General features: G+C 29.5%; 1 long non-coding RNA gene across 1 annotated transcript in view; it reads right to left on the bottom strand.

Annotated features, from left to right (window-relative positions):
* Positions 1 to 800, bottom strand: part of LOC106686229 (uncharacterized) — a 3,142-nt gene extending 2,342 nt beyond the window's left edge. Inside the window, exon 1 of the long non-coding RNA XR_001343980.2 lies at positions 663 to 800. This is a non-coding gene — a long non-coding RNA (uncharacterized lncRNA). The remainder of the gene's footprint in view (positions 1 to 662) is intronic.
* Between the last annotated feature and the right edge of the window lie 7,110 nt (positions 801 to 7,910).

A 7,910-nucleotide genomic window follows, 5' to 3' on the forward strand; every position in this document is an offset into this window, starting at 1 on the left:
ATACCCCTGTTATTTTACACTTATGTTTTTTTTCTCTTTTTTTCCTTTTGTAACTATGTGTTTGTATCTTTTTTAGCCCTGACGAAGCCCTGCAATGTGGGGCAAAATGTTGGCTCAATAAAATAGTATAATTATCTACTATTTGAGTTTTTTTTTACCACACCCAGACGATATTCCATTCATATATTTTTATATTGTATAACTTTTTATATATTGTCTATTCTGTACTATAACTATTTTTATTTCTTGCTTTTGTTCATTTTTAAAAAATTTTCTTTTCACTTATATTAACATAATTTTTAACCTACCCTAAATACGTAAATAAATTGTTGTGAACTACTTTTTGTTCCTTTTTGACCGCATTTATGACCACCTCCTTCATATTTTCCAAATTATAATTTTTTTAGAATATTTATTTTATATTCCTATTTTGTAATAATAAATAATTAACTATAATTATGTATTAAAATCATATTGATATGATTCATTTTGTTTTTCAAATCTATAGAATGAGATTTTTCTCTGAAATATACTCACAATGAACTTTATAAATAACTTTTATACTATAAATTATTTTGTCACAAATTACTACTGACCTATTACTTAAATTAATTAATTCCTAATAATATATATAATCTATAATTAATAAATAAAATCCTTACCGATATATTAAAGGTTGAAACAACGTGACAGCTTCGCAGTTCAGAGGAAATTAAGCTCTTATATACAGAACCGGCTTGATAAACATTAGAAGTCTGTGAAACACAGGAAGGCAGTTATGTGATTCCCATAGAACTAGAGAGACGGCGCCGATCGATACAAGTAAAGTATCGATACTTAACTTTCGATACAAAAGCTATTTGATATCAATACCACCGATTCAAATTGGACTTAGCGGCGTCAGGTGTATAAGAATTATACCTCCCTCCTCCCCCCCCCTCCAGTAATTTGAAAACACAGAAAGCTGGGATATTTTAGAACCTAATTCAAACTTCAAAAATTGTAGTAAAAAATCATCCTTAAAACTTCATTCATAAAAATGTTATTTACAGAGGTCATCTTTGTAAAAGGGAAAATTTCTTGGAATATTTTCCAACGTCCGCTAAGTTGGGAAAAAAATTATGACAAATTTTATACTTTGACACTAACCTAGTTACAATAGAACCTTTCCAACTTACATTAAGTTGTTCTAACTAGGCGAGGATTCAATATGTGTCATCTAGATTTTGATGAACCTTTTATTAAGTCTAGAACATTGGATACCTGACAATAAAAATTAGGAGCCAACGCTTCAAGAAGTCAAGGAAAAAATTGGGAAGTTGGCGCCAGCATAACATGTTTCATTTTGTATCTCTGATTTCTCTTCTACAGCGTTTGTAGTTGTGGGACAAGGGCGCCACCCTGTATCAAAACTAGAGGGGGGCAATCTATTGTCAATTAGGTTGTAACATTTCACCACGCAAAAGGGTATGAAACTAAAATTAAATATGATTGTCATTGTGTTTTATTAATTATTACAATAAATATTTGCTTAAAAAAATATATTTTTTATCAAATTAAAAGATAAAGAGAGAAGGTCTAACGGATTTACCAAAGAATCTCCAAGCGTGTATTGGTGACGACCCTAAAAGATGGAAGATGATCCTTAGAGAAGAAACCTTGCAAGAATGGAACCGACGGTGGGTTGATTGCCCAAAAGAGGCTACCCTAAGGAAGTACTTTCCTACCGTTTATACGTCAGTGGTACGTTGTGACAAGTCAGTGGTTGAGGTTGTATCCTTGATAATGGCCCCTAGGTCGAAACGTTGGAGAATTAAAATAAAGTGTTGAGAGTAGAGTGGATGATTTGTAGTTAGTATTATTTTAGAAAAAAAAAATCAGACTACAAAGTAATAAATTAACCTTTTATTTTAAATTAACTAACTGTTAGTTAATAAATTAATTGACAGTGAAGTTTTAAAGTTGTATATTCCTATAATTATATCTCTTAATATTTATTTTATAAAATTTCATACGAATGAATTATGCCCATTTTAATTTTATGCATACGTTTTCCGTATAAAACTCCATGACTTATGCGATATTTTACTGTTATGTAAGCTAACAAGTCATCTGGAATAACATCAAGTCGAATTTCGTTACATAATTATCTGAATCAACGATTCTTCGAAAATGAGGACAGCGTTAATGCTATTATTCGACCCTTGGGACAAATTTATGATACTATTTATCACATTATATTATAAACGCCATATTGGACTTATTTTTATCTATAATTTTTATTCGCTCGAACGTGTCGTTGCAAAAGTATTGTGCCCAAAAAGAGAGAAAAGATTTGTTATGGGTCGAAGATTAAAACAAACGCCTCACCGAGCCGGAACATCCTCCGTACGTGATGGTTTGTCTACAACACAACTCCGTGGGGCCTTTAAATACCTGCTATTGCAAGATGAAGTCAGTTCTATCATCGTCAACATGAAATTCACTGCCATCGTTATCTTCCTCTCTGCAATAATCGCGCTGGGACAGGTATTTTTATTCAAATTAGTAATTCTCATTATTATAGATATAAAAATCATCGTTTAAAATACTTCTAGATTAGTTCTGAAGCATTACTCCAATATGGCGAATATATATTATTATATAATATATAGTATAATAATATATTATACCCAAACGACAATACTGGAGCAATGCAGTTTTAGGACACATTCCCCGACAAACTATGAGCTCTAGACTAAACGCCATGTTCAGAACCTTTTGTGGGGATTAAAACGCTCTCGTTCTAGAGTAAGGAATGTTTTTAAAAAACGGTGGCTGTTTTAAAATGTTAAAAAAAAAAATTTTCATTGGTAGCTCTATACCTTGAAAACTACAAACAACATTAGAAACGTAAGAGAACATCATCTAAAGCAGAGTAAATTTTCTAAATCGTGAGCCCTAATAGAGTTATTTACGTTCAATAGTTCCCGAGATATAGCTTTTTAAATTGCAACATTTCATTAAAAAATTCACTAAAAAATCAGTACGAGGAGAAGATGCTTGGGGATGAGGTCAAAATGAAACACAAATAAGTTGGCGTAACCAATTTAATTGTTCCAACGTTTCGGCTAGAGTTTCTAGCCTTCTTCAGGGCTAAGAACAGAACAAGATAACAACCACAGTAAGTATAGAAAATAAAAAATAAAATATAAACAGAATGACATAAAATGAATAATTTTACAGAACAGAATTAATAAAATGAAGTGATGAGAGAAGTGGAAAATAAAATGTAGACATAGATAATTGAAAAATTTGGTAAAATAACATAATTATGGAAATAAAATAAAAATGAAGTTATATAATGCAAAGAAGTATAAACATATTAGTTATTAATGATTTCAAAATTGAAATATGGAAAGAGAAAGAAAATATATATATAACCATAATAATTGATTAAGATGCCAATTTTCTTTTTCAGTAATCAAAAATTTTCTTTCTCTCAATTTTCTTTTTCTTTCCATATTTCAATTTTTAAATCATTAATAACTAACATATTCATATCTTTTTGCATAATATAACTTCATTTTTATTTTATTTCCATAATTATGTTGTTTTACCCACTTTTTCAATTACCTATGTCTACATTTTATTTTCCACTTCTCTCATCACTTCATTTTATTATTTCTATTCTGTAAAATTATTTACTTTATTTCATTCTGTTTTTATTTTCTATACTTATTGTGGTTGTTATCTTGTTCTGTTCTTAGCCCTGATGAAGGAAACTCTAGCCGAAACGTTAACACAATTAAATAGGTTACACTAACTTATTTGTGTTTCATTTTGATCGCACCCCAACCATCATCTCCTCGTACGTCAACCACGGTCAACTATCTCTCATAATTAAAAAATCAGTAGTTAGTGAATTTATTTCGAAAAAATTATATCTCAAAAACCATTCAACGTGCAGATGTCTATCCTTACTCAAATTAAAGCTAGCATAATGTACTATAAAGAACTTTAAGGAGTTTATCTTCGCAATAGTAGTAGTTTTGACGATACATTCAAACGTTCAATCCGAACAACTAGAAATTAACATTTTGTGAATTTATTTTGGAATAAATTAAAAAAACTACTTAACCTACAAAGATAAACACCAGATACTAATTTATAATACATTTAATTAGCTTTAGTTGGAGTTTTGGCAAACATTTGTACGTTTTATGGTTCCAGAGATATATTTTTGCATAAATCAAAGTTTTTGTCCCAAACAACTAGAAATCAACATTTTGTTAATTTAGTTTGTTGAATACCATGAAAACAAACTCTCCAACGAAGATAAACTACATTATATTATCTATATTATCTATACGTCTAATAGTTTTTGAACTATAGATTTCTCAAAATAAATTCACTGACAACTGATTTTTACATGCTTTATAAATAAAAATGTTGTAATTTAAAAAGCTCTATCTCGAGAACGATTGAACATAAATAGGGCTCATGTTTTCGCAAATTTATTTTACTTGAAATGATGTTTTATTAGGTTTTCTAGCGTTGTTAGCAATTTTAAAACTATAGAGCTCCGAATAATTTTTTTTTTAACGTTTTGAAATAGCCACCATTTTTTATTCCCCCTAACTATATTAACTTGACAGATTCGTCAATTTTGACTAGTAATTATACATAGTTTTCATTTAAGTAATAAAAACTTCGGGTGAAAGTGCACAATGCTTCTGAACTAGAAGGAAATATATGTTTGTCAATAATGTGTAAAGTATTCAGCAAATCTTATTGGCATAAACTTGTAGTGAAGCGTATAAGGGAGAAATGAGAAACACTTTATTTAATATACAGTGCCGCCTAAATTCATTCGGTTGCTATACACACAGCATGCTAATTGTACAAGAGCCCAAGAGGAGAAAAAAGGCAGTTATTTCAGCCCAATTTTTTATTACTTTAATGAAAAGTATGTATAATTACTAGTCAAAATTGATGAGTCTGCGAAGTATAGGTAGGGAAAATAAAAAAGGGGGCTGTTTCAAAATTTTAAAAATAATTAATTTTTTTTTCAGAGCTCTATATCTTTACAACTATCAACAGAGAAAGAGAAATACGTTATTTATTCATCTATGCTGCCTAAATAAATTAGGTTGCCATATCACACAGCATACTTATCAATCCGTAATCGGACATATATACGTTACACATACATGGTATAATCATAAAACTACCAAAAACAATAGATAACCTAAGAGAACGTAATTTAAACAAGAGCAAATTTGCTAAAATATGAGCCCTAAACGTAAAATGTTTACGTTAAATAGTTTTCGAGATATAGCTTTTTAAAAACATTTCATTAAAATGTTGTATGGAGCGTACTGAAAGATCAGTAGTTAGTCAATTTATTTTGAGAAATCTATATCTCAGGAACTATGTGGCGTGCAGATGTCTATTAGCACTCAAATTAAAGCTAGTTTAATGAGCTATAAAGTCGTTTATGGTGTTTATTTTCGTAGAAATAGTAGTTTACATGAAATTTGCTAAAATTTATTTACAGTTTTTTAAATTTTCATTTGCCAAATCTATATTCATATGTGAATATCATAAAAACTACTACCCCTACGAAGGTAAGTGTCATAAGCTACTTTATAGTAAGTTAAATTTCCTTTATTTTGAGTGCTGACAGATCTATAGATATATTTTTTCAAAAATCAAAAATTTTGTACTAACAACTGGAAATTAACTATAAATCAATTTATTTTAGGAAGTATCGTGAAAAATACTATTCCTACGAAGGTCGTAAACTACTTCATCGTACGTTGAATTAGCATTAATTTGAGTGCTAATAGATATTCGTACGTCACATAGTTCCTGAAATATAGATTTCTCAAAATAAATTAACTAACTACTAATCTTTCAGTACATTTTAAAGAAATGTTGCTTTTTCTCAAGGACTATTGGACGTAAATAGCTCTTTTAGGGCTCATATTTCAGCAAATTTACTCTTCTCTAAATAATGTTCTTTTAGATTTTCTAATGTTGTTGGTAGTTTTTAAGATATAGAGCTCGGAATGAAAAATTAATATTTTTTTTAAGGTTTTGAAACAGCCGCTATTTTTATTCCTCCTACCTACACTTGGTAAACTATTGAGTTATGAAAATGATTTATACATAGTTCTATTAGAGTAGTCAAAAAGTGGGGTGAGATAACTGCCTTTTTTTCTTCCCGGCTCTTGTACTATGACTAGTTGGAAAATTGCTTACTATTCTTATATCACATAGGCGTAGTCAGTATATATTAAAATACTTTATTGTAGTAGAAGATTTTTTTGTTCTTATTGTTTTGTTGTAATCGTTTTATATAATTTAATTGTTTTCATCTTTTTTATACGTTTTTTTCCCTCTATATCTAGTTTTCTCTCAGCATAATACAGAGTAAAAATTTTTCATATAAAAAAATAATTTATATACATATAAATCCTAAATGACCATGCACAATTTATATTTCATTAAAATCTAAAAAAAAATATTCAACATACATGGTTATAAAGAAAAAAATACATTTTATCCCGCCATTGGTCGCTGCGTGAGGATTTTTCTCATGTTAATTGTTTTTGTGTTTGGAAGCAGCTTAAGGGTGACTGTTCTCAAGTATTTCACAGTCTCTTCCTTCTATGCCTAGCCCCCTACACCACTCTAGCAGCTCTGGGTGTCTAGCCCTGTTTCCCTGACTAGATACCCTTCTCCTGAGAGATTATCTCACGTGCGACTGATGCTGCAATAAAAGTATTAGTTGTGAGGATTTTTCTCAACTGCGCAAACTGGGGGAAAATAGTAGAATCCTCGTGGGAAAAATAGTAGAATTAGGGAAACGTAGGCTGGAAGAGATAGAAATTTCATTAGGTACGTATTATTTACCATGAATTGTATTTCAATACTACAAGTGTATTTTAGGGTGATCTTTATAACAAAAATTTGTCTTTTCATACTTTCACTTCATCGCTGCGCCATATTAATACTATTTTTTGTAAATTTCTGCGTTATATTCAGGCATTCTAAACAAAAAAAATAGCCACAAGTGTTAAAGACCTATATGCCCCAGTTATAGGATGTTCACTTGCACCAGTTGTGCACAAGAGATTTCTTCAGACTGAGCGTTTTTTTTTTTTTTTAGATTAGTGTTATGTTCTTATAATACGATATATCTCTATTTTTATAACTTTGTCTGTCTCAAAATATTATATTATGTTTATTACTATTTTATAATTATGTATGGAATATGGTCCGGGTGCAGTAAAAAAAAACTCAAATAGTAAGTGATGATACTATTTTTATTGAGCCAACGTTTCGCCCCACGTTGCAGGGCTTCGTCAGAGCTAAAAAAGATACAAACACTTGACATAGTTAAAAAAAAAAAAGAAGAAACATAAGTGGAAAATAACAGGTGTATACAATAAAAAGCAAAATATAATAAGAAAAATTAAAGGTTGTAAACAGTTTTACTCCCGTCAAAACAGGTATGAATTCTTTTAAAATTTTTTGAGGTTAATGACTTCCATTTTTGAATGAATTATTTATTATTTATTCATGACATTGTACAATGTTTCGGGACCACTGTCCCATATTCATGCACAATAAAAAATCCATAACAATAATAAAACTAACATAACACCAACCTTCATTCTTATATATTTTAATTTATACAATAGTAATCACTTCATGATTTCATATGGGAAATCATGTCAACCATTTGTGCATCTTCATTTGAATTCTGTCTCATCATTTGATTTTATTCTTTTCTTTTTTCATCACGTAATTTGTACTTTCTTCAATATTTCTTCTCTTATTTTATCTCTTATCTATCTGTTACTATTACCCTTTTCATTTACTGTTTACAACCTTTAATTTTTCTTATTATATTTTACTTT

Source organism: Halyomorpha halys, unplaced genomic scaffold (assembly GCF_000696795.3).
Source record: "Halyomorpha halys isolate HHAL.00 unplaced genomic scaffold, Hhal_1.1 Scaffold799.1, whole genome shotgun sequence".
Lineage (NCBI taxonomy): Eukaryota > Metazoa > Arthropoda > Insecta > Hemiptera > Pentatomidae > Halyomorpha > Halyomorpha halys.